The sequence below is a fragment of the Trichechus manatus genome, unplaced genomic scaffold (genome assembly GCF_000243295.1).
Source record: "Trichechus manatus latirostris isolate Lorelei unplaced genomic scaffold, TriManLat1.0 scaffold00013, whole genome shotgun sequence".
Classification (NCBI taxonomy): domain Eukaryota; kingdom Metazoa; phylum Chordata; class Mammalia; order Sirenia; family Trichechidae; genus Trichechus; species Trichechus manatus.
In genome coordinates, this window is record NW_004443949.1 from 3,501,568 (window position 1) to 3,527,126 (window position 25,559).

Here is a 25,559-nt window from a genome sequence, read left to right on the forward strand (position 1 = left end):
GGCAGTTCTACTCTGTCCTACAAGGTCGCTATGACTTGGAATCGACTCGACATCAATGGCTTTGGTTTATGCTTAAAATGCGGAATCTCCAACCACACCTCGGACCTACAGAATCCAAATCTGCATTTTGTCAAGATCCCCAGGTAGTTCCTCTTCACAAGAAAGTTTGAGAATCACCGCTATATTAAATGACAAAACCCATCACAGTTGAGTGGATTTCGACTCATGGCCACCCCTCATGTTACAAAATAGAACTGCTCCATAGAGTTTTCTTGGCTATGATCTTTACAGAGGCAGATCACTGAGACTTTCTTCTGAGGTGCCACTGGATGGGTTCTAATCTTCAACTTTTAGGTTACTAGCCAAGAGCAAATCCAAATAAAAGGCAAATGGAACGATAATCATGGCCCAGCCCCTATTATTACCTCCAGGAATACCAGAAATGAAACATTCCCTTTTCTTTTGTTAGGCTGCTAGGTTCTTCAGACAAAGTGACTTTGTCTCTTTTTGTTTTGTTAGGATGTTGACTTGTGAAAATTCTCCTGATATTCGCAATTCATTCTTTTGTGTCTGAGAACCTTCAGAGGTTTGCTTTTGCTGATACCAGAAACTGAAGCAAAAGCACATCAGGGCAAATTTCAAACATTTTAAATTAAGATGGTGCATCACAGTTAAGATGAAAAAGCTTAAGCTCTTCTTGGAATGGCAAAGCTGGAGGCAAACGCAAGCTTGGCACCAGGAAATCCAATATGTGTTGTTGTGTTATTCTTCCCCTAAGTACGCAAAACTCCTTAGCACTTTAAAAAACAACAGATTTCACTCTGAGGAAAAGGTTAAATCCAATACGTTCATATTATTAAAGTAAGGAGAGAAAAGGTTAAGTTACTGGGCAGGAGGGAAGAAAGATGCTTCCTACTAACTATTGCCACCACCCTTCCCGTCCCCACCACTCCCCTTGATTTGAAATTACTTCTGAATCCTTCCTGCAATGAACACGTGTTTCCAAACTTACTGCACTTTTTAGTTTTTTTTTTAACCTTTTATATCCTTTAACCCTCATGACAGTGTTTTCTGTCAGAATGCTCACATTTCAGTGAAAATAAACAGACATGAAGCCTATCAGTACTGTGATTTCTAGGTCAAGGCGTATCGACATGTCTAGTCCCTACAATACTAAAGTAGTAAACGAAACCCACCAAAAAAAATAAAAATAAAACCATTGCTCTCGAGGCTATTACAGCTCACAGCGACCCTGCATGACAGAGTAGAACTGCCCCATAGGGTTTCCAAGGAGCAGCTGGTGGATTCGAGCTGCCGACCTTTTGGTTAGCAGTCCAGTTCTTAAGTACTGTGCTACCAGGGATCCCTAAAGTACTAAACTAGCAAGGTAAAAAATGAAGCAACTGCTATTTTTTTAAAATAAATACTCACTGTGAAATATATCCACTTTGTGGTATTTCCTTTGTAAAATGGAAAATGTCCACAATTACTACCCTGCAAATATGAGGTTACTTTTATTTATTTATTTGTTTAACAAATCCCCTTGATTCACAGAATAATTCACAAATCAATCCTCTGGATGCCTTTTCAAATCAAGCTCCTAACATCTTCAAAATACTTCCAAATATATTAAAATTCCGGCACAATCTACAGGTCATCATCCATGTTGACTGATTTGTTGTTGGTAATCGAAAGCCTTTCTGAACCCAAATAACATGAACGAAACCCACAAACCTGTGAACTATTTTAGACCATGTTAGGTTAGAGTCTACATGGTTTTTTTTTTTTTTTTTTCTGTTAACAAGTCTATCTGATTTTTAAATGTCCTGAAAGAATGTTCATAATTCAAGCAAATCTACTGACTATAAGACATGACAGATTTTCAATCATCCTAGTTCTTTCAGTAATTTGATTAGTCCTCACTTTCTAATGGATGGGGATTACTTTAGTCTAACTTGCAGAGGAGAGTTTACAAATTTATCTACCACATTTTGGCACACTTTGGTTCAAGTAGAATTCCATTCCCTGAACAAAATATTTCCCTAGATGTATGCTAGGGAAATTTGCCATTTGTTATGCTAGCTAATCTCAAGGATCTGAGGCGAAACAATAATATACTTTTTAAAGTGATGCTTGAAGAGTATGAACAATAACACGGATATTGTTATAAAATATTTAACATATTTTATGAATGCACTCACATATTTATAAATACTTTCTATCATACATTTATAAATACATATATTATAAAATATATATATTATAAAATACCTATTTAGTGAATAAAATATATACATTTAATGTATTACATGTACACATTTAGTGCATAAAATATATACATTTTAAAAGAACATGAAATTGAATAATATTCGGAGCCCGGGTAGCACAGTGGTTAAATACTTGGCTGCTAACCGAAAGGTGGGCAGTTCGAACCCACCAGCAACTCAGCAGGAGAAAGATGTGGCAGTGTGCTTCTGTAAAGATTACAGCCTTGGAAACCCTATGGGGCAGTTCTTCTCTGTCCTATCGGTCGCTATGAGTCGGAATTGACTTGATGGCAATGTATTTGGTTTTGGTTTGGTTAATGCTCACATTTACTGACTAAATCCATTGCGGTGTTTGGTGTTTTATACGCCCTATTTAGATCCGTGAATACTGTGAGCCTTCTGCGTTAAGTGACTGTAATAGGCAGCTGTGAAGACAGCACCATGCCCGATGATGGGTCACACAAGCAATCATGGTCCCAGCCGGCAATGTGAAGGAGGTCTCCTGTGCAGCATCCCGCCCCCACTGAACTACTGACGCCACTGAAACACACCATTCCAGGTTTCCATGTGGATCTGAAGTTCTTTCACCCTTTTCCAGATTAGCCCCAAAACGTGGTGCGTAAATTAAAAGGCCGATGTGTGAGCATTCAATTAGAAAGACTGTAGAACGTAGTGAGAGGCTGAGGCGTTGTATGCCAACACTGGCTGTCAGTGTAAGCTGCCTCAGAATCACCTGGAGGGCTTGTTAAAGCACAGATGCTTCCCATCCTTGAGTCTGTGTTAGTACATCTGTGGTGGGGCCCAAGATTTGCTTTTCCGGTGGGTTCCCAAGTGATGCTGATGCTACCGGTCCCTGGACCATTGTATTACCGTATCTTCCAGCCCATGATTTTTCTGAGAGGTACTTCATAAAAATTTATTTGCCTTATCCCTGGGCATCTTTTAAATTGCTGCTTCTCTTTGGACCTTATACTGTCATAAAATTCATCATAAATTTGAAGTGGGAAAAGGATGTACAAAAGATGTGAAAATAAATGCCAAGTCCTTTTCGTAATCATGGGCTAAGCCATCTCTTGTCTCCTGATGTTTTATTTTCAGTCTTGAAATTACAATCCCTATGTAAAGGCAACACACCTCTATCATACACACGTGTATGATCTATGGAAAATATTTAAACATTAATGGGTTTAGAGAGACATTTGTTTTTATACTGGCCAGCATTTACAGCCAAACGACTTGATGAGCAGCATGAATGTTGAGCATTTCTTACGTAGCAAAGTGAAAATAAAATTGTGGACTCATGTTACCAAGATGCAAATAAGTTTATTTGCTCAGTTTATTAGGAAAATAATCTGGAAATGTAAAGCAATGCCATAGCTAGAAGGCTTTTTATTTGATAACTGCTAGAATTTTAGACCTCTGCTCCTCCGTCATCCTCATCACCATCATAAAAGTAGTTAATAGGGACTATTAAAATTCTCGGTCCTGTGCTAATTATTATAGCGTATGTCTTATTAACACTTGCAATCCCCCCACTCTAGTTCTCAACACAATACATACTGTAAATTGGGGTACACAATACAAAAGCTAACCTATATTCTTAGCATGGGGTTCACAGAAAAAATGATGTTCTGAAAAATATTCTAAAACAAGGGGATATAAAATAAAATATTTAAATCTTTCACTTGGTTTTCCAGTTTTCTTAAACTTTTTGACTCCGAAAGAAACAGGAGTTGAATATCTTGCAACCTTTCTCAGCAGGGGTTCGCATTTAAAGCAGAGAAGGGAGAACAGGGTTTGAATAACTATATTCTTAGTTCTCTCAACGATGGGACATAACTCGTCCCCTTCCAGAATTAATTCATTAAAAGCAAATGGATGATGTAGGGACCCAGCTGAGAAAGGCTGAAAGATTCAATGACAATATATGGAAGACTCCAGAGACAAATACCCAGTAATAGGTAGGAGTGCAACCTACATCAAAAAAAGAATTTGCAGAGCCAGAAGATATTCAGGATATGGCCTAGGAAACAAAATTGCCTAGATGAGAATGCCTCATATTTTAATAGGACATCATTTCAAACCAGTTTTACGGGCATTATTCTTGCAATAATCTTGTAAGTCAGTTATCTCATATAGAGGAGAACTATGAGAGCCAGAAAACTCAGGAACTGGACAGGCAGGGTCCTGGGGATACTAAAAAGCAACTTAGGTGTCTGTCTCCATGTTTGGGATGATTGGCTTTGATCTGCAGGCATCTCCCGCTTGGTTTTCCAATAGGTTTGATTGTCCTGGGAAGCTTGCCTCTGGTGATCCATACACCTATTTCACTGATTTTCATTGTCTTCAGGTAATCAGGTGATCAGGATGCACTCTCCCACACCAGTATATCCTGAGCCCCTACTGCCTTTGGGAAGGAATGTGAAGACAAGTTTGTCCCTGCAAAGCTTCATCAATAGACACTGTTTGACTCTCATCTGGCAAGTGGCAGGAAGAGCTTTGGCACTCCCGAGGGCCTCGCCATCCCAGCTTTAGGAAAAGCACTGAAGAGCTACCCTGCCTTAGGGCTAGAGATTAGAGAAAAGTAAGGATGGGACCAAATGTGCGAGCTGAGAGGTGAGAATCTTATCTGCATAAAGACATAGGCGGGGCTTTCTCATCTCTGCTTTTCATTGCCAAACAGTGAACACAGGTTGAATAGCATCTAGATTTCTTGTTAATTTTTAAAAAGTGGTTAAGAAGGAAAAGAATGGCATGTAACAGCTGTGTTTGATACTTCATATTTGTACAACTCTAAATTTATTAAATCATTCTTTAGAAAAACTTTTTTAAAAACAAAACAAAAAACCCAACAACAACAACAAAAAACAAGAAAAACCCCACCATTTTGCCTGACTCCTTGGGTAGGGTCCTTAGGGAGTAAAACTATAGATGGGTGAATTAATTTCTAAGTGCCTCTCGGAAGGGGTAGGGATGTTAACAGATTCATTGGAGAAGTATGAAGCACGATTTCACCCTGTGTAGTTTGCAACATCACAATCTAAACAAGTTTACAATCATTTTTTAACTCTGTTCAAATGCAGTAGAGCAAGAGCATTCTTCCGAACACTCTGGAGGCTAAAGGAGTCAACACCGTCAGTGCGTCAACAGTAGTTTTCCTATTCTCTTAACAAAACGAACTGGAGAGTTGGAGATCTGAAGATGTTTCCCGTTTTAATTAATGTGCTGTAAAAACAAAAAAGTAGGATAGTGTTGGTGTGGAGATGTTCTGCTGGAGCTGAGACTATTTTTGTCAGGTTCCCATTTAACACCATTTAGTAGTATTTTTAAATACAATGATTGGTGTTAGACACTGTTTCTTGTTGAAGTTCTTTGGAAATAAGTGTACAATAACACTTTTTGCTTTGCTGGTCACCTTAAAACTTCAATAGCTAAGCTAACTTAAGGGCTATGTCCGTTAACATACCCTAGTAGGAAAAAAAAAAGATGTCTTCTCTTTAAGTAACCCTGACCTAATAGAAAAAAATAACAAATGAAGAAGAAAAAAAATTTTTTTCCTGTTGCACCGTAGGTTTTAACAAGACAGAGTTCATAGTTCTAGGCACATAATTTTTCTGGCATACAATAGCAATCCGATACCATTTTTGAATGAATGAATGAACGAATGCACACTGGCATAAACACATATAAATCGAGAAGCTTCATGAGCACTGACCGAGACAGCTTTGGGCACACTATAAGCATCACTAAGCACTCATCAACGCATTGACCACAGCATGCAGAGCCAACATTTTAAATTTTATTGAGAATAGAAATGCGAAGGGGTTATTAAAACTAGCTGCTATTGAATCAATTCTGACTCATGGCAGCCCCATGCGTGTCAGAGTAGAATTGTGCTCCATAGAGTTTCTAATGGCTGATTTATCAGAAGTAGATCGCCCGGCCTTTCTTGGGACAGTTCTACTCTGTCTTATAGGGTTCCTATGAGCCAGAATTGCTGTGGCAATGGGTTTGAGTTTTTTTGCTTCTGGGTGGACTGGAACCTGCAAATGTTTGGTTAGCAGCTGAGTGCATTAACTGTTTGTTCCACCCCAGGACTGCAAAGGGGGTTATTAGGGCTCCTCCGTAGTTTCCCTTGCCAGGAACTAAATATGTCTACAGATGGTCTCTGAATAGTTCAATTTAATGAAAATATTTTCGTTTTTTCCACAGTTTACCATTCTTTCTACCAGGAATAATCTTTCTGCCTTTTGCTATCCATATAAAACCATTTTCACCCTTAAAGGCCCAGCTCAAATGCTCTCCTTTGAGTTGATGTTATTTAGAACATCCATTTAGAATAAATTGCTCCTTTCTCTGTTCTGAAAACACAGCATATTCATTAATGTGAATATGCTATCTCTTCCATTAGATTGTCCACTCCTTTGGTTCTAGGACTGTGTCTTATCTTAGTATTCTCTTCTTCCTCCCATAATTCCTTGAATACGTATTAGGCATATGCTAAATCCTATGTAATTATACTGGATTAAAGGGAGATAACTTAGAGCAATAGGGCCATCTACTGAAGTAAAAGGGTGGATATAACAGTTGTATTCTTGACCCAAAAAAGACAGTTAGTTCTAGATATAAGCTATAAGAGCTTTTGCTCACTAGTATCTATCTTTCAGATCTTGTCAAGGGTGTGTGTAAGAGCCTCCCATTTACCTTTGCCAGGTTATGATGATGGTGATAAGGTTCAGTATACTCTTTGATGACATTTTAGAAAATGATTGTGGTTCAAGTACCTTGAACTGCCTTTCATGTTTAGTACAACCTCAACTGAATATCCAACACATCTTTCCTAGTTATGTTTTTCGATGTGTGAACACCATCGGTGACCTGGAACACCTTTTTCACACCTTTCCCATATTATCGATATAAAAGACCCTGCCGTACATCTTGGTCTCATTGAACAAGTATCAGATATGCCCACGCTTTAGGTTTGCCAATCTGTCTGGAAAACGCTCCTAGCTTCCTAATCATTAACGGAGTCGATTTATCTACAGAAACTGCCAATACACTTGTGATTGTTTTAGCAATAAAAATAATGTTATTCTTTCTTCTTCAACTACTTTTTAAACAGTTTCCCAGTATACTTCATATATGACGTTATGCTTTCCCGAAATATAATGTGGCGCAACGGTTAAACAATCAGCTGCTAACCAAAAGGTCGGTGGTTTGAACCCACCAGCAGCTCCACAGGAGAACAGACCTGGCAATCTGCTCCCATAAGCAATTATAGCCTAGGAAATCCTACAGGGTAGTTCTACTCTGTCACATGGTATTATTATGAGTTGGAATCAATGTGACTTCACACGACAACCACAAATATAATGAATGAGAAACATACCCCAACACACGTTTTTATTTTAATTCACCAATATAACCTATTTATATGTACAGTGAAACCTATGAAAGGAGGAACTCAATGGGATTGGCTTGTTTTTCCAGGTCTCACGAGTTTTCTGCCTTTGGCAGGGTGCAGTCTTACCAGTTTTCTATCACTCATTTTACTGGAAAACATTTGCGTTTTCCTTCTCTGACAGATTTCTGCCTTGCACACATTCCGGCTTTCACAGGTTTTACTGTTATAACCTAAACCTGAATTATCAACAGCCCACCCACTGCTGTGGAGTTGATTCTGACTCAGTGATTCTATAGGACTGAGTAGAACTGTCCCATAGAGTTTCCAAGGCTGTAAATGTTTACGGAAGCAGACTGCTACATCTTTCTCCTGCAGAGCGGCTGGTGGGTTCAAACTGCCAACCTTTCGGTTAGCAGCCAAGTTCTTAATCCCTGCACCACCAGGGCTCCTATTACCCATAGCAAATCTGGTATATTTTCTTCTGATATCCTCAGTTCATTGAAGTTGGAGGTCAGATTGGTTATATCATTTCTACTTAAACATGTATATAACCCTAAAATATTTCTCACTGGGAAACAATTCTCCCTTTCAGCACTACAGAATCCTTACATTTCTGTAATGAAGATCTCAAAACTGGGCTCTGTTATAACTTACATTTTGGCAAGTGACTGTCCTGATACTGTAGCTAAGTGTATGAGGTACCGTTCTATTTGTGAAGTATATTCACACAATTTATTAACATGTTAGAAAAGCAACCTCAAAGAATAGGGGTCTGCAAACTACAGGCAGCAAGCCAAATCTAGTTCACTGCCTGCTTTTTGCAAATAAAGTTGTATTGGGAGACAGATATGCCCATTCGTTTATATATATTCTATGGTGGCTTTCACACTATAACAACAGAGTTAAATAGTTGGGACAGTGACCAGAGAAAATACTTACTCTCTAGCCCTTTACGAAAAAAAGTTTGCCAACTCCTGCCATGGGCAGTAACATTAGATTTTTTTTTTTTTTTTTTAGGGAAAGTTAAAAACACACGACATTTTTCATGGGTTATGTAAACTGCACAGTTTTTAAAATGTGGTAATAGAGTAGTGCATGTTTCTTGCTATTCCTGAGGTAATTTAATTGTTAAAGAAAACACAGTGGTTTACATAAAGGCCTCTGTAAGGGAGGTATCATTGCTGTGATCAGCTGATCTTTTCAGACTTTGAAAGTACCTTTCAGTACATCCTTAAAATGTACAACAATGGGAAATGATTTGCTGAAATAAAAATGTTATATCTGGCTCCAGCCCAAATTGCTCAAGGCCATGTAAAAATCTGAGGAGATGCAGACATAATAGGCTCTCCAGATTGGAAGTAATATCACATTTTTCTAAACGGCAAAAACTAATGCTGAGTTGCTTAGTAAGCTGAGTTCAGGTTTCACTGACAATCTTTATTAACCTCCTATTTTCTGCATGTGTGTAATTTTTTTTTCTTAAATATACTCCAGGTTGCTTAGTCACAGCATGCAAGGAATTTTTAAACTGTTTTTGAACTGCATGCATTGAAGTAATTTCATTAACATTTATGTTTGACTGAACAAAAGATTTGGTCTTCAAATGCTTTATCACATTTTAATGGTTCACAAAATGATTTTTTTTTTAAATTGAAATTTTGCAGCTGACTGGTTGGCATTGTATAGTAGCTGCGTAAGTGCCTAGTAGTTCATGTTATTTCATTATGAAAAGGGAAGACAATATGGTAATTAGGACTACTCAGAGAAGAAGCTCATATGAACAATAAGCTATTTTTCTCCTTATTTAATGTAGCATTTTAATAACATGATAGTTCTAATAATGGGAAATATTATGGTTATTAAAAAGCTTAGAGCTTTGGTACAAGAAACAAAGTAGTCTCCCTTGAGTTGTGAACAGGGCTTTGAAGCAGTTCGTTCTAGTTCGAACCCCAACTGAGAATTTATATTTCCACCCCAGATATGCTGAATTAGAATCTACTTTTTAACAAGATCCCCAGGTGATTCTTACGTATAACAAATTTTGAGAACCACTGCTCTACTAGTGGTTCTCAGAATTGGTCCCTAACCGCAGTATTAGCATAGCTTGCTTGGGAAATTGTTAGAAATGCAAATTCTCAGCAGGGGTCAGAACCCAAACGGACTGGGATGAACTGGTTCCAAGCCCTGGCTGTGAAACTCCAAGACCTTGACAGTCCTCATGAGAACTATCTCAAAGCTCCTGTTTAGAGTATTTTATTCCTTGACCTTTTTTTTCTCCTATCTCCAATTTTGGAAGGAATGCTTCTGTTTGGTCTTCAGTTCTTCTACATCCATCCTCTCTATCCTCTTCCATCTAACCCCGTGATTTTGACAATAATGTCTGAGTATTTAACTTCCCGGGTGGTACAGGTAACGTGCTTGGCCACTAAACAAAAGTTGGAGGTTTCAATCTACCCAGAGGTGCCTCAGAGGAAAGATCTGGAAATATACTTATGAAAAATCACCCACTGAAAACCCAGAGGAGCACAGTTCTACTGTGACACACAGGAGGGCTCCATAAGTCAAAATTAGCTAGATACTAACTGTTTATTTTGTTTGTTCGTTTAATTTAATTCCAAACCTACCTAACCAGCTCTGCATCACCTGGAGCTCTAGGGCAGCATTTCCACATTTTCTGAGCATTTCTGCAAGTGTTACATTGTTATATTCTATCTTAACAGGGGCATTTGTTTTCCCTCATTACTCTACCTTTTCAAAATTTCTTGGTGAATCTCCTTTATTTACTCTACCAAATGAAATCAACAAACATCTGATGAATAAATTTAAAATCAGAAAACAACCCAGTGAATTGTCCAGTAGAGTTGTCTGATATAGCTCCAAACCCCTCACTTATGTTTCCTTCCTCCAACATCTATTAAGTTGATGCTTCTCAAATTGTGATCCATGCACCGCCTGTGCCAGAAACAATTAAGGTATTTGTTTAAAATATCAATTCATAAGCCTCCACCCAGACCTTCAGAAAAAAAACATCGAGCCAATGGGTCATGTAAAGAAATCCCCAGGCGACTATCACATTTGCCAAATGTTGGGAACCAATGCAATACGTTTTCAAAACTTATAAAAATTTCTTGAAAGAATATATCTTTCTTTTCTACTCCATTTATCACACTCTCTATAATATACATTTTTCTTTCCACTCTAATACAGGCACTTATTCCTCATATCTGGATAATCAAAAAGCCTTCGAACTGATTCCCTTGCTCCCAGTTGTCTGATGCTGCCAGATTTGCCACCTGGAATCATAATTTGAAAATTCCAGCCACTCACTTCCTAGAGAAAAATGGACCCTTTTGCTAGTAGATATTTAATACCACCTGGTTAGTCAAGGCACTTAGTTAATGCTTACGAAATCTCTCCTCAAGTCAATTAGTCTACTAGCTATTCTTAAATGCATGTTCCCTTTTCTACTTTTTATCTTTGTTCAAGTTTTTCCAGGTGCCTTGCCATTTCCACTTAAATTTAATTTATTTATGATACAAAGCCAAGCTTAACTTTTTATCCTTCAGAGGTACATCTGTCCCCTCTGAAATCTATGGCATTCAGAAATAACCTGCACCTTGACTATGGTTGTTTATATGTTGAGACCTCATTGTACAATCTACCCATTTCAAGGAAAACATTATTGATTTGATTCTACTTCTATTTTACAAAGATGTTCAAGCATGAATTTAAGGCACCATTGAGAATTTCTCTCAAGTATGCATATAAATTACAAGTTACTTCCATTAGGGATACAGAAAAAAAAAAAAGGAGGGTTTGGGAATAGAAGAAAGTCTTTAGGGCTGACATCCTGAAACAAACAAAAAGAGTTCAAACCTCAGCCTTAAAAATGTACTTTGCATCTAGGAGAGAAGCTGAAAGGTACGTGCTTCCATTGGAAATTAGTGTGAACAGCAGAACTACGTCTGTATAAGCACATGTGTTGAGGACGGGAGCTGAGAAATGCCTACTCAGCTGGGATGTGTTACGTAAATGGAAGTCACCCTACCTCTTTGTTTTCTCAGTGATCTCATAAGTGAAGGGCAGTTTCCATGGATGGAAGAAAACAACAACTAATATATCTGTGCAGGGTGTCTCTGCTCCAGTCAAGGAAGTTGAGGCAAATACTCAGATCTCTTTGCCCTGTGTGCTCAGCTGCTGACCAACAGGTTGGAAGTTCCAGTCCACCCAGAGGTGTCTCGGAAGAAAAGCCTGGCAATCTACTTCCAAAAAAAATCAACCTTTGAAAGCCCTATGTAGCACAGGTCTATTCTGGCACACAGGGGGTCATCATAAGTAAGAATCAACTTGGTGGCAACTGGCTGGTGTTTTTGTTGCTTTGCTCTGTGAGCTGGACACAGACAGGTACCACCTCCAATAGTTCTCAAACGCAGGACAAGCAATTCTTTCTAAGTCATGAATTAAACCTGTTACATCTGTCATTCCATTTCAGTCCACACTCCCACCCTCCTTATGATTATCTCTGCTTTATTCCATTAAATAAAGATTCTTTTATAGACACTATATTATGCAAAAACCAACGAAACCCACTGCCATCAAGTCGATTCTGACTCATAGCGATCCTATAGGACAGGGTAGAACTGCCTGTACAGTTTCCAAGGCTGTCAGTCATTATGGAACCTGACTACACCACATTATACACATGGTGTTATATTAGACGCAGGGATACTACAGTGAGGAATGGACATGATCCCTGTCCTCAAGGACTTAGAGGTATGTTTGAAGACCCTGGAATATTTACAGCTCATTGGTGTGAACCCCGGTGGTGCAGAGGTTAAGCGTTTGGCTGCTCACCAAAAGGCTGGCAGTTCAAATCCACCAGCTCCTCCTTGGAAATGCTATGTGACAGTTCTACCCCGTCCTATAGCGTCGCTATGAGTCGGAATCGACTTGACGGCAACAGGTTTGTTTTTTTTATTTTGAGTGTGAGCTTATTAGTTTCATTTTTTAATTTTTTGGTATAAAGCAAAAGGTATGGGAACAGACAGAGGCAATTCATTGTAGCTGCGGAGGCGAGAAAGAGCTTGAAAAATGAATCACTTTCACATAAGCAGCAAAGAGCAGCAAGAGTATTCTAGACAGCGGGAACAGAATCAGTAAAACACAGAGAAGCACAAACATGTCTGACAGGTTGAGGGAGAATTATCTAGGCATTTGAATGTAGGATCCAGGATGAGGCATGGTAGGTGAGAGAAGATAGGGCTTTTTGTCTAGATTGGGACCTTAAATGTTACCTCGGACAATATCAGTGACGGGTGGTAGGTTTGTGTATAATTTTCATCTTATTCTGTATATTTTTCTGTTATTAAAAGAATATTTTATTTTCCAAAATGTACTGCCCCTGAAAGAGAAGATATTTACTTGTGTATACACTGAGGAAAGGCACATATATGATTTTCTTGATGTATTAGCCCTGGTTCATCAGTCCTATATCACACTATGACTCAAACAGGCTGCCTGAGACATCCTTAGAGGATTAACTGCATCATTCTAATCTGGGGGACTGCCCCATAAAGTCATTCCTAATCTCACTAACAGCCTTTGCCCCTCTTTGCTATTTTCCTCATAGTAACCACCACAAATGCATCTAATGCACAAATTTTCAGGACCTGAACTCCTAGTAGGAGAATATAGTCTAGAAAGTTCTGGACATGCACAAAGTCCAGATCTTGGACTTGCCTGTGACTATGTTACCACAGGCAAGTTGTTTAATTGTCTCTGAGCTCCTCCTTCTTCATCTATAAAATAGGAATAATTTCTACAGGCTTCACAGGGTTGAAATAATGACGTGAATGCCTTTTTAAAGTAAAGAACAGACAATTAAAACATCATTATGTATTTCTTTTAGTCTGTAAGACCCTTGAAAATAGTGATTACAATTTTATTCACCCTATGCTGTGCCTACAATAGTACTTCACAAGATTGTAGGAGATCAATAAATAAATTTTCACTCAATAAGATAAAGGTCAAACAAAAATTTTAAAAAATGCTATTTTATTATATAAAATGTAGTTAGTTTATGCTGGTAAGTTTTTATTATATTATTAAGAAGCAGGATAACAAAGAAAAATAAAGGTGATGCCCAAAGTAAGATTCTAAATTAAGAATACATTCTTTACTGAATCACTCCAAGACTTGCTTCAAACATCCACAATGCCAAATCTTTAATAGGCATGACTTTAGATAGGGTAGAAGTTACGTCTTAGCATTTTATGGTCTTTTTTTGAATTGTTAAGCCATTAAGATTAATTTAATGAAATTTCACATAGCTATAGTGCCAGCTGTTTAATAATGAAGAATAATGTGTAACCGTTTACAGCAAGCTTCAGCGGTTGTTTTATATGCTGTTTTTAACAATTTCAGTAAGCCAGGGGTCATTTGAAGATGAGGAAATTGGAAAAAATAAATCCACAATGATGGCTGAGCTAATTGTTTACAATACGTAATGAAATTGGATATGTGGGGATATAATTGACTATGTGGGTAGCTTATGGTGATATACCCTTGAGGAAAAAAATGTTTGTTTTCTTGCTGTTTTTCTTTTAAGTTTTCAATGAATGAATTTGATACACACACGTATTTAATTCTAAGCTGACTAATACAGATGTTTTCTTTACATTTTGAGAAAAAAATATATATATATTTTTGGTCTTGAACTCATTCCTGCTTTTCTTTCTCATACTTTTCAGTGACTTTTATGTCTGATTAAACATTATTAGGCTAATTGTGCATTAGTCCTACCTAACACCTCCTGATCTTGGAACTCTTCTATATGACCATTGGTTATGTTTCTCTACTGTTAAGGTAACTTCCATTCCTGAGATCTACAAGGGAAAGAAATATGTCCTCAACCCCCTACTAAAATCTATCACCAGTGGAGATTAGCATGTCTTCCAGTTCTGGGGGATCATATAAGCAAATCTGGGAAGCCTGAAAAAGTCCAGGATGATCTTCTTCTATAGAGCAGAAGAGTAAAAAGCTCTTCCAGACCACACAGGTGGTCATTTCCCAAACATATGCTCTAAGGTAAGGGCATGGTGCTGGTGGATAAACTGAGGAAGGACGTGGTTGCCAATTTTCATATTCACAATTTCAAGGGTCTTGTCATCCTGTGTGTCAAAAGGACAAAGAACTGGTCCACACAAAAAAAGAGACCCAGAGAACACTGGGGCAAAAACAACATAGGACTATGATAACATGAGCCATTTAGGTATTTGGGGATAATAAAACCATCTCTCTGAAATTGAATCATAGGAGCTGAATCTCATCATATTCTGAGGGATAATAGTGAAACACCAGAGTGTTCTATTCATTAGATAGTCACAGCATTACTACAACTGCAGGGGAGTCATGGACTCTACTGAGACTGAACACTTTGAGGCTTTTATTTTTCAATTTCTCAAGTCTTCATATATATTATAAACAAGTGATCAGTGATTATTAACTATAGACACCAAAAAGAGTTGAAGAAGCAGACCTGACTCAGAATGTCATGAAGAATGTTAGAAGGCTATTTGAAATACGAGTTATTTTGCATATAGAAAAATAGTACTTAACATTGATTAACGCTCCAAAATGAATTCAGCCCAATGAATTCAGTTCCTCCACTGAGTTAGTCACCACATTAAGTTCTAGACATGTTACAAAAATATTAGTCTTGGTTCTTTCTCTCTAAGAACATGTAAAACTATACACAGAAACTGATATAAATAACAAACTAGGTTGAAACCCCCAGTTTGTTATTTATATCATGAGATGGAAAATAATATTTTGCAGGTAGATATAAAATCTGTAAAAAAAAAAAAAATGTAAAAGGGTAGGTGTAAAAGTGTGGTGAGATCAAGGTTGGTAGGTATTTAAGGAAAAAAAGAAAAATATTTATCTCAATTATCTTTTAGAAGAAAATGATTTCTTCAACTTGAAACTGTCACACTTCTTTGTGTTATTCAGCTGATTAGACATGTGGCCACCAAGGCCAGCGTATCCAGCCAATGGAGAAACTCAAAGCAAACATCAACACACGTTATCCCACAGGGAAGACTTGGCAAATGGGCTTAACTTTTGCCAAATAACTCAGTTGCTTGGAATGGGCTTTTTCTGGGCAGGGGCTAGAATAGAGAAAAAGCAGAGTGTTAGCCAAAGAGGCTGGGGAAGGTGACATAACTGACTTGTCCTAGGGACAGAAACTTGGGGGAGGTACAGGTACGAGAATAATGAAAGAGGGTACCCAAGAAAATTATCAAGGATGAAGAGGGCCATATCTGAACAGTGACACTGATGTCACCCCTCCCTCATCAGTGGTCTGTGAGCTGCTTAAAGCAGGGTGAACGCCCTTTTACTCACCTCTCCAATACTTAACACAATGCATATAACTTAGGCGATACTCAGTAGCTATTTGCTGAAGGACTGACTGGATTTCCATGTATCTGAGCACTGGTTACTCTGTAACGTAAGTCAGGCTGTCCAAGGTATCACCCTATATTTTCGTCTCTTTATGTTGGTCCTCCCAGCAAAGGAAGTTGCTGCTGTTTTTTGTTTGCTCGTTTGTTTTTGCTTTTTTTATGCCTTAGAGATGTTTGGAAAATAAAATTCTGCCAAAGGGGAACAACATCCTATTGAAGAAAAAATATTGACATTCATAAAAAAGAACAAAGCTCTTGGTGTCCCTCTATCGTTAACAGCCCTCTCTCAGCAAAGGAAAGCTCGAAGGTTAACAGATTTAGCAAGGAAAGCAGGTTGTAGTCCCACTGACAGCTCGGAAATGAAATGACATCAAGTATTCGACGATTGCCCTCAATTAGCCTATGCAAAGCAAGAATTAATTACCAGCATTGAAAAGGCTCACCTTTGGCTCCTCTTTCAAGATCTCACTTACACTGAGTATTCCCCTGGCATTATAAGTGAAGGTCCAGTGGACTTGATAACTTGCTTTTCCCTTAATATATTTTAGTAGGATGTAGTTTCTTTTGTTTGTTTTTGACTTTTTGTTTGTTTTGTTTTGTTTTATAGCAACTCAAACTTAATTAAATGGGACTCTTAGCTGGTCTAAGATTGATATGGACATAGATATAGATACCAGTACATAGATGACTGTGATTTACTGATCTAGAATACAGCAGGCATTAGCAGTAAACATTGCACACATTAGCTCTGGAATTCTCAAGGCAGCAATTAATGTATTAAAGTAATCCTACAAAATAATTTTATTGCTACAGAGGGAAATCAATCATAAAAATAAAGTCTATAGGTACAGCTTCTATTTTTTGGCAGATTCTCCTAATAAAAGCTACATATCTTTTCTCCTAGCCAGTAATAAAATAAAACCAAATGAATCTCTAAGCCATTCACTTAATGAAATAATTTTGTTAAGCAAACAATAAAACTTCTTTGACAACAAGGAAGCAGCAATAGAGCACGTAGGAACGCCCAGGCAAAGGCTAGAAGGTAACGTTGGGCATGTCTGGAATCATTATCCGGGCAAAGGAAGGGCAACCTGGTTTAGATAACGTAGCAAGTTTCAATGCGAGGCAACATAAATCCACCAGTTGCCATCCAGTCCACTCTGACTCATAAGAGTTAGGAAATACAAGGAAGTGCCAGAATATAAAAGATAAACACAGAAAAGTGGAGAAAAGAAGAAAGTAGGCAAGAGGGCTTGGAGAGGAAATTAGCTTTTGCTTGAGGACCTACGTTTCAGCACCTGTGTGAGACCCTTGGTTCAAACCCAGTAGCAGCTCCCAGGGAGAAAAGACCTAGTGATCTGCTCTGGTAAAGACTGTTGTTGTGAGGTGCTGTGGAGTCGGTTCTGACTCATAGTGACCCTATGTACAACAGAATGAAACACTTCCAGGTCCTGTGCCATCCTCACAATCACTGTGTCAACTTGGCTAGGCCATGATTCCCAGTATTGTGTGATTGTCTACCATTTTGTCATCTGATGTGATTTTCCTACCTGTTGCAAATCCTACCTCTATGATGTTAATGAGGTGGGATTAGTGGCAGTTATGTTAATGCCGCAGGACTCAATCTACAACATTAGATTGTGTCTTAAATCAATCTTATTTGAGATATAAAAGAGAGAAGCCAGCAAAGAGAAAGGGGGATCTCATACCACCAAGAAACAAGAGCCAGGAGGATAGCGTGTCCTTTGGACTCAGGGTCCCTGCGCTGAGATGCTCCTAGTCCAGGGGAAGACTGATGACAAGAATCTTCCTCCAGAGCCGACAGAGAGAGAAAGCCTTCCCCTGGAACTGGAACCCTGAATTCAGACTTTTAGTCTCCTAGACTGTGAGAGAATAAATTTCTCTTTGTTAAAGCCATCCACTTGTGGTATTTCTGTTATAGCAGTATTAGATAAGACACTGTGTTTGAGCCCATTGTTGCAGCCACTGTGTTAATCCATCTCATCAAGGGTCTTCCTCTTTTTCACTGACCCTCTACTTAACCAAGCATGATGTTCTTCTCCAGGGGCTGGCCCCTCCTGATAACACGCCCAAAGTACCTAAGACATAAAGTGCATAAGTACGTAAAGATTTACAGCCTAGGAAGCCCTATAGGGTAGTTCTGCTCTGTGCCGTCAGGTTGCTACTAGTTGGAATCAACTCAAGAAGAGCACATAGGAACAACAAAAATAACATATAATGACAACAGCCTGGTATCGACTAGGAAGCCAAAGATGCACAGAAGATACGTAATTGGGCCAAGGTCAGAAGGATGGGAAATGAGAAAAAGTTGTGTTTTTTTTTTTTAATTGTTTTTGGAAGTCCACCATTTTTAGACTCAGCCAGATGTGGGTTTTAAGTTCCACTGTCTGCTATTAGAGTTGTCTACATGGATAAGGAAACCAGACAGGGGTTAGCTTTATGGGTAAAGAAACCAGACAAGGAAGAGGCAAGAGCCATATAAAACTTTGCTTTACTTAAAGTCAGAGTTAAAGTGTGCTTAATCATAGTATTAGCATAACTGTGCTCTGGGTAATTGAGTATTGCTGAAACATTGACCGAAATCCTTCTGACCTCCATAGCCACCTGGCATGTCTGAAAGCCTGCCAACCAGTCAACAGGAAAAGGGGATAGGGCTGATAGTTTAACGGGAACAAGACAAGCTCTGATGGGATGTTCTTATGTCATGTACAGTGGTTCAAACACAAGCACCACAACTGACCTACTAATTGTCTACCATAGGGGAGTTTCCAAACTTCATCTAGTGAAGATACTTCTAAGGTACTATTATGGATTGAACTGTGTTCCCCAGAAATAAGAGTCAACTTGGCTAGGCCATGATTCCCAATACTGTGTGGTTGTCCTCCATTTTGTGATCTGATTATCCTCCACTTTGTGATGTGTTATAAATCCTAGCCTCCATGCCTATGGTTATGGTCCCATTTGGGAGTAAGCTTCCATGATGTTAATGAGTAGGATTAGGCAATGTTAATAATGAGGATTAGGGTGGGATGCAACACCCTTACTCAGGTCACAGTCCTGATCCAATAAAAGGGGAGTTTCCCTGGGGTGTGGCCTGTATCTCCTTTTATCTTACAAGAGATAAAAGGAGAGAGAAAAGCAAGCAGAGAGAGAGAGAGACCTCCTACCACCAAGACAGAAGAGCCAGGAGCTAAGCACATCCTTTGGACATGCAGTCTCTGCATAGAGAACCTCCTAGACCCAGTAGAAGATTGATGAGGACCTTCCCCCATAGTAGACAGAGAGAGAAAGGCTTTCCCTAGAGCTTGAACCCTGATTTTGGACTTCTAGCTTCGTAAACTGTGAGAGTTTAAATTTCTGTTTGTTAAAGTCGTCCACTTGTGTTGTTTCTATTATAGCAGCACTAGATAACTAAGACAGGGAAGGAGTATAAATGTGTGCTGGCTTTAAAAGAACTGAATACATACATCATGTAAGATTGACTTGAGATTCATATTGACGGATTCATATAATATTAGTTGATTGTGCCAGTATGATACTGGGCCTCAAAACAACATGCTACGGACATTCTTCTGTAGATAGTTTATTGCGGTGGTAAAAGAACAGGCTCTGGAGTCCAAGAGCTTGAGTTCTATTTGCCCGCATGTGTCTGAAGCAAGTTGCTTAACCTCTCTTGGACTCAGCTGGCTCATCTGTATATTAAGGATGTTCTTAGGGTATATTTCAGAGTTGTTAATATGCTTAAAACATTGCCTGCACATAGTGACTGTTCAACAAATGTGATCTATTAACAATAATCGTTGGCAACAATTTCATTCTACCTGAATCAACAATCAGCATCCATGGAATCAGCAGTCAAGAAATCAAACAATGTATTGCATTTGGCAAATCTGCTGCAAAATACCTCTTGAAAGTAAAAAAAAAAAAAAAAAGATGTCCCTTGGATGACTAAGGTGCATCTGACTCAAGCCATAGTATTTTCAATAGCTTCATACAGATGCAGAGTTGGATAATGAAAAAGGAATACAGAAAAAAAATGATGCTTAAACTGTGATGTTGGCAAAGAAAATGGAATGTATCATGGACTGAATATAGCATGGACTGCATAAGAGCTTGGCTGCTAATCAAAAAGGTCAGCAGTTAGAATCTGCCAGTTGTACCCTGTCCTATAGGTCAGAATCGACTCAATGGCAATGGGTTTTTGGACCGCTAGAAGAGCGAACAGATCAGTTTTAGAAAAAGTACAACCAGAATGTTCTTTAGAAGACAAGATGATAAGACTTCAGCTTGCTTACTTTGGACACATCATCAGGAAAGACCAAATGCTAGAAAAAGACATCATGTTTGGTAAGGCAGAGGACCAAAGAAAAGGAGGGCAACCCTCCATGAGATGGATTGACACAATGGCTGCAATAATGGACTCAAACATACCAACTACCATGAAGATGGTGCATGACCGGACAATGTTTCATTCTGTTCTGTATATGATATCCATGATTCAGAGCCAACTCAAAGGCAACCAACAACAACAACATTAATAATAAAATACTGAAATTCAATCTCTTAAAGATTTAAGGTACAACTTTGAGAGATTACCTAGATTGTGTTCTTTATAAATCTCAGTGAAAAGAAGTTTGGGTGTTTGTCTCTTCAGGGCACTGCTTAGCAAAAATGAACAAAAAAAAAAAAAGAGAGAAAAGATTTTAAAAGCAAGTCAAACTGAATTGTGCATTTTCCAGAAGGGGTTTATTGTTTCTGGCTGCAGCCCTGCATTAAAAAAAAACAATTATTTTCCTCCGAAAACGGGCAGCAAATAATGAGTCATGCTACAGAACTTTGCAACTTTTCAGAGAATTAACTTCTGACAGCAATATATCACTAAGTCGCTTTAAAATGCTGTTGAAACTGATTTGTTTAGACAATGTTCGCCAACTTCTGCCTTGGGTGTTAAGAGTGAACCACTTGTATTAAGCAGAGTAAGGCTGGGCTGACTGTTTTTGTACATAGTAATATTGCAGTCTATCCCAAAGTAAACAGAAATTGGCAATTTGAAAATGTCATCAACCCTGGGCTTTCAAAGGTGTTAAATATTTAACTGTAGCTAATAGCCTGCAAAGTAATGCTTGCTTGGCCAAATACATGTGTTTTTTTTTTTCTTCTTCTTCTAGATCACTCTTGGCATCATCTTTTGTGCGTGCGTGCGTGCGTGCGTGCGTGCGTGTGTGTGTGTGTGTGTGGCCTCACTCAGCTTTTCTGAATTCCTGGCAGGCCAGAAGGTAGCAGCAGCAATCTGATTCCAAAAAGCTCTAGGTTTAGCTTGAGAAGCTTTAGAATCTAGGCTTTGGACCTGGGTTCAAATCTTAGCTGTGAAACCTAAAACTTAAGTGACTTGAAAGGAGTCCTGGTGGCTCAGTGGTTAAGCACTCGGCTGCTAATTGAGAGGTCAGCGTTTGAACCCACCAGTGGCTCCTGAGAAAAGACCTGCAATCTGCTCCCATAGTGATTACAGCCCAGGAAAATCTGCTGTGTCATACAGGCTCCACTGTGAGTCAGAATCGAGTTGAGGCACACAACAGCAACATGGAACTTGAGGCAAGTAGTTCAACCTCTTTAGGCCTCACTTTCCTCAGCTGTAAAATCTTTTAGGTGGTCTGGAAAACAAATGAGAGACAAGCATAAAGCACTTAGCATAGCACCAGGAGGAGATGACCAGAAAAGTCGGCAGTTTGAAACCCTCCGCAGCTCTGAGGGAGAAAGATGTGGCAGCCAACTTCTGTAAAGATTTACAGCCTTGGAAACCCTATGAGGTTGCTATGAGTCGAAATTGACTTGATGAGGACAGGTCATGGAAGCTCCATAGACACATCTAAACCCCCTGAGGGACTGAATTGCTGGGTGGTGGGCTGTGGGGACCATGGTCTCAGGGGACATCTAGCTCAGCTGGCATAACAGAGTTTATAAAGACCGTGTTCTACATTCTACCTTGGTGAGTAGCGTCTAGGGTCTTAAAAGCGTGTGAGCAGCCATCTAAGATACTCCACTGGTCTCACCCTTTTGGGAGCAAGAGAGAATGAAAGAAAACAAGATACAAGGAAAAGATTAGTCCGAAGGACTAATGGACTACAGCGACCAAGGCCTCCACCAGACTGAGTCCAGTACAGCTAGATGGTGCCCGGCTACCACCACTGACTGCTCTGACCGGGATCACAACAGAGGGTTCTGGACAGAGCTGGAGGAGGATGTAGAAAAAAAAAAAGAAATTGACTTGATGGCAATGGGATTGGTTTTGGAGCCCTGGTGGCACAGTGGTTAAGAGCTAAGGTTGCTAATCAAAAGGTCAGCAGTCAAAATCCACCAGCTGCTCCTTGAAAACCTTGTGGGGCAGTTCTACTCTGTCCTACAGGGCTGCTATGAGTTGGAATCGACTTGATGGCAACAGGTTTTATAGCTTCAGGAACAGAGTAAGCCCAATAAATATTGGCAATAAGTGTAACAATTGTTATCAATGTTTTATTACATATCAAGCACTCTCCAATTGCTGGGCATTTCTGTTTGCTCTTCCTTCTCCTGTAATGATCCTCCTGCTTTTGTGTGGCTGTTGGTTTCTCACCCCTCAGGTCTCAACACAAGCCGCGTCTCTCTGATAGATGGCCGATGCCTCTGGTTAAAGCAGCCCGTCCTTGCCTCCCCACTCCTTGGCCCCCAACCAGTTAAACCAGTTGCTGTTGAGACAACTCTGACTCATGGTGACCCCATGTGTATCACAGTAGAAATGTGCTCCATAGGGTTTTCAATGGCTGATTTTTCACAAGTAGATCACCAGGGCTTTTTTCCAAGGCACCTCTGGATGAACTCAAACCTCCAACCTTTTTAGTTAGCAGGTAAGCATGTTAACCATTTGTACCACCCAGGAACTCCCTGAACCCCAAACCAAACCCTTTGTTGTTGAGTTGATTCCCACTCATAGTGATCCTATGGGGCAGAGTAGAACTGCTTCACTGGGTTTCCAAGGAGCAGCTGGTGGATTTGAACTGCCGACCTTCTGGTTAGCAGCCGAGCTCTTAACCACTGTGCCACCAGGGCTCCAGGGACTTCCTCGTTACTATCTATCCCATTACTTGACTCTAACTAAAATTATATTGAGTATTTATTTGTTAACCAGTTATTAATCTATCCCAATCAAGGGCAGGCTCCCTAAAGGTGAGCCTTTACCTGTCTTTTTCACCATGAATTTTCAGTGCTCTGAACAGGGCATGACACACTGGGGCTTCTAAATAAATGCTTATTGACAAACCAACTCTTATCATGATTATGATGAATATACCTCAGTCTTAACTTACTTGTTTAATGTATGCATCAGGATGTTACTCAGAATACACCATTGTACTCGTGAAGGGAGTTCCTGAAATTGTAATCCATTATACACGACTTTCACTAATGATAGCATCAAACGTGTCGTCAGTGTCCAGGATTCTGGTAAAAGTAATATACTAAGAAAAGCTTGGAGAGAAGCGGATAATATTAGCATAACTTATCTCCTGATCAAGTTAAAAGTATAAGATATTTAGTAATAACATCTCAAAATAATCCAGTGCTCTTATAAATGGCAATACCCTGTCATACCTGAGAAAAAGTAAGATAGAAGATGGGGTGCAGATAACGTAGGAGTGTGGGCAAAGGGATAATAAAAGTCCTTCCCCTTCTGTGTGAGAACTTGCCCTTCAGTGAATGTTCTACCTTCGTTCCTCTCGTCAACTGATAAACATAACACGTTCTTTAGAAATAGTACCTACAGTGGGGGAAATGACCTCCGATAGGCAAATTTTGCCTAATCCGAGAGCAATTAGTAGTAAACTCTACATATCTGCAAAGGTCTTCATAGCTTCGAGTGTCCAGAAATGTGAGTTTTCTAACTGGCACACTCCTTGTCATCATATACAATGGTGGCTCTGCTTACGGATCTCTCAGACACATTGGCTCCTCTGGGGCTTGAAGCTTCTAAGCCACGGCAACTCCCTAACAGCCTAATGTGGACGCACGTCCTTGCACCTGAGCTGTCTGCCTCATGGCAAAGAGAAGAGGTCTGTCCGACTATGTGAAATGCTACAGGCCTCCCTTGCAGGTGAAGGCTTGATGCTGCCCTGCTGACAAGCTGTCTTTCCCTGTCTCTTATGGATTGAATTATGACACCCCAAAATATGTGTTGGAATCCTAACCCTTATAGCTGTAGACGTAGCCCTGTTTGGGAATAGGGTTTTCCCTGTTGTGTTAATAAGACCATATCAGTATAGGGTGTGTGCTAAACCTGATCACGTCTGAGTTACAAGCGGCAGCATAGACACAGAGACAAGAAGCAGAAACTATGGAAGATAGAAGCCATGTGAGAATTGCCAACAAATCAAGGTCCACCAGGGCTACAGAAGCTGAAAGAGACAAGGATCTTCCCCCAGAACCAACAGAGAGAGCCTTCCCCTATAGCCAGTGCCCTGAATTCCAACTTCTAGCCTCCTGAATGGTGAGACAATACAATTCTGTTCTTTAAAGCCACCTACTTGTGGTATTTCTATTACAGCAGAACTAGAGAACTAAGACACTGTCCTACACCTTTCTAATGAATCTTGTGTCTCTATGGCCAATGGCAGCCTTGTGAAACCGGATGCTTAGTAGAGCCTACTAAGACACCCAGTGGGCAAAGCAGAACAGGTTATGTTTGATGGGTATGGAAAGCACAGATAATATTTGAAAGGGGTTGCCAAGTTACAGGGTATAGACCGAAGCAATGAAATGTAGAAATCATGAAAACCATAAGGGAGAAATCTGCTCCAACTGCTGATTGGCTAAGGAATCTACAAGAGGTGACTTAGCAGTATCTAGGAACACTTACTGGGCAAAAGATGTGGCAGTCTGCTTCCAAAAAGATCTACAGTCTTGGAAACCCTATGGGGCAGTTCCATTCTCTCCTATAGGGTTGCTATGAGTCAGAATCGACTTAATGACAGTGGGTTTAATTTTTCTTTTTTTTGCTTTCAGAAACCGTTATACACCAATAAATGAAATATCAAACAAGGCTGGAGGATCAGAAATGGACTATTGCAAATCTATTTGGGAAGTACTTAGAATATAAAAGCTAAATAAAGAGGTTGAATTGTATACGTCAGTTAAATAAATACACTAACTGGAGTGGCACTTTATGATTCATCTTAAAACTATTTCCATTACTTATTCTTTACTTTTTTTTTTTGGCTAAATTCTTCATAAAAATGCTTTCTTTGCAAGAATAAGTTGTATCCTAACTGTCATAATCTACTACATATTGTAGAAACTAAAGAGGCAATGTCCCACCGTGTAAGAGATAGAGAATTATATCTCTGAATGGAAGGAATTCTATTTTTTTATATGATTCCA

The 25,559-nt window shown here is 39.3% G+C and overlaps 1 protein-coding gene across 1 annotated transcript in view; it reads right to left on the reverse strand.

Moving 5' to 3' along the window:
• Positions 1-25,559, reverse strand: part of GPC6 (glypican 6) — a 1,259,037-nt gene that overhangs the window by 666,462 nt on the left and 567,016 nt on the right. The gene's annotated exons all lie outside the window — the stretch shown is intronic.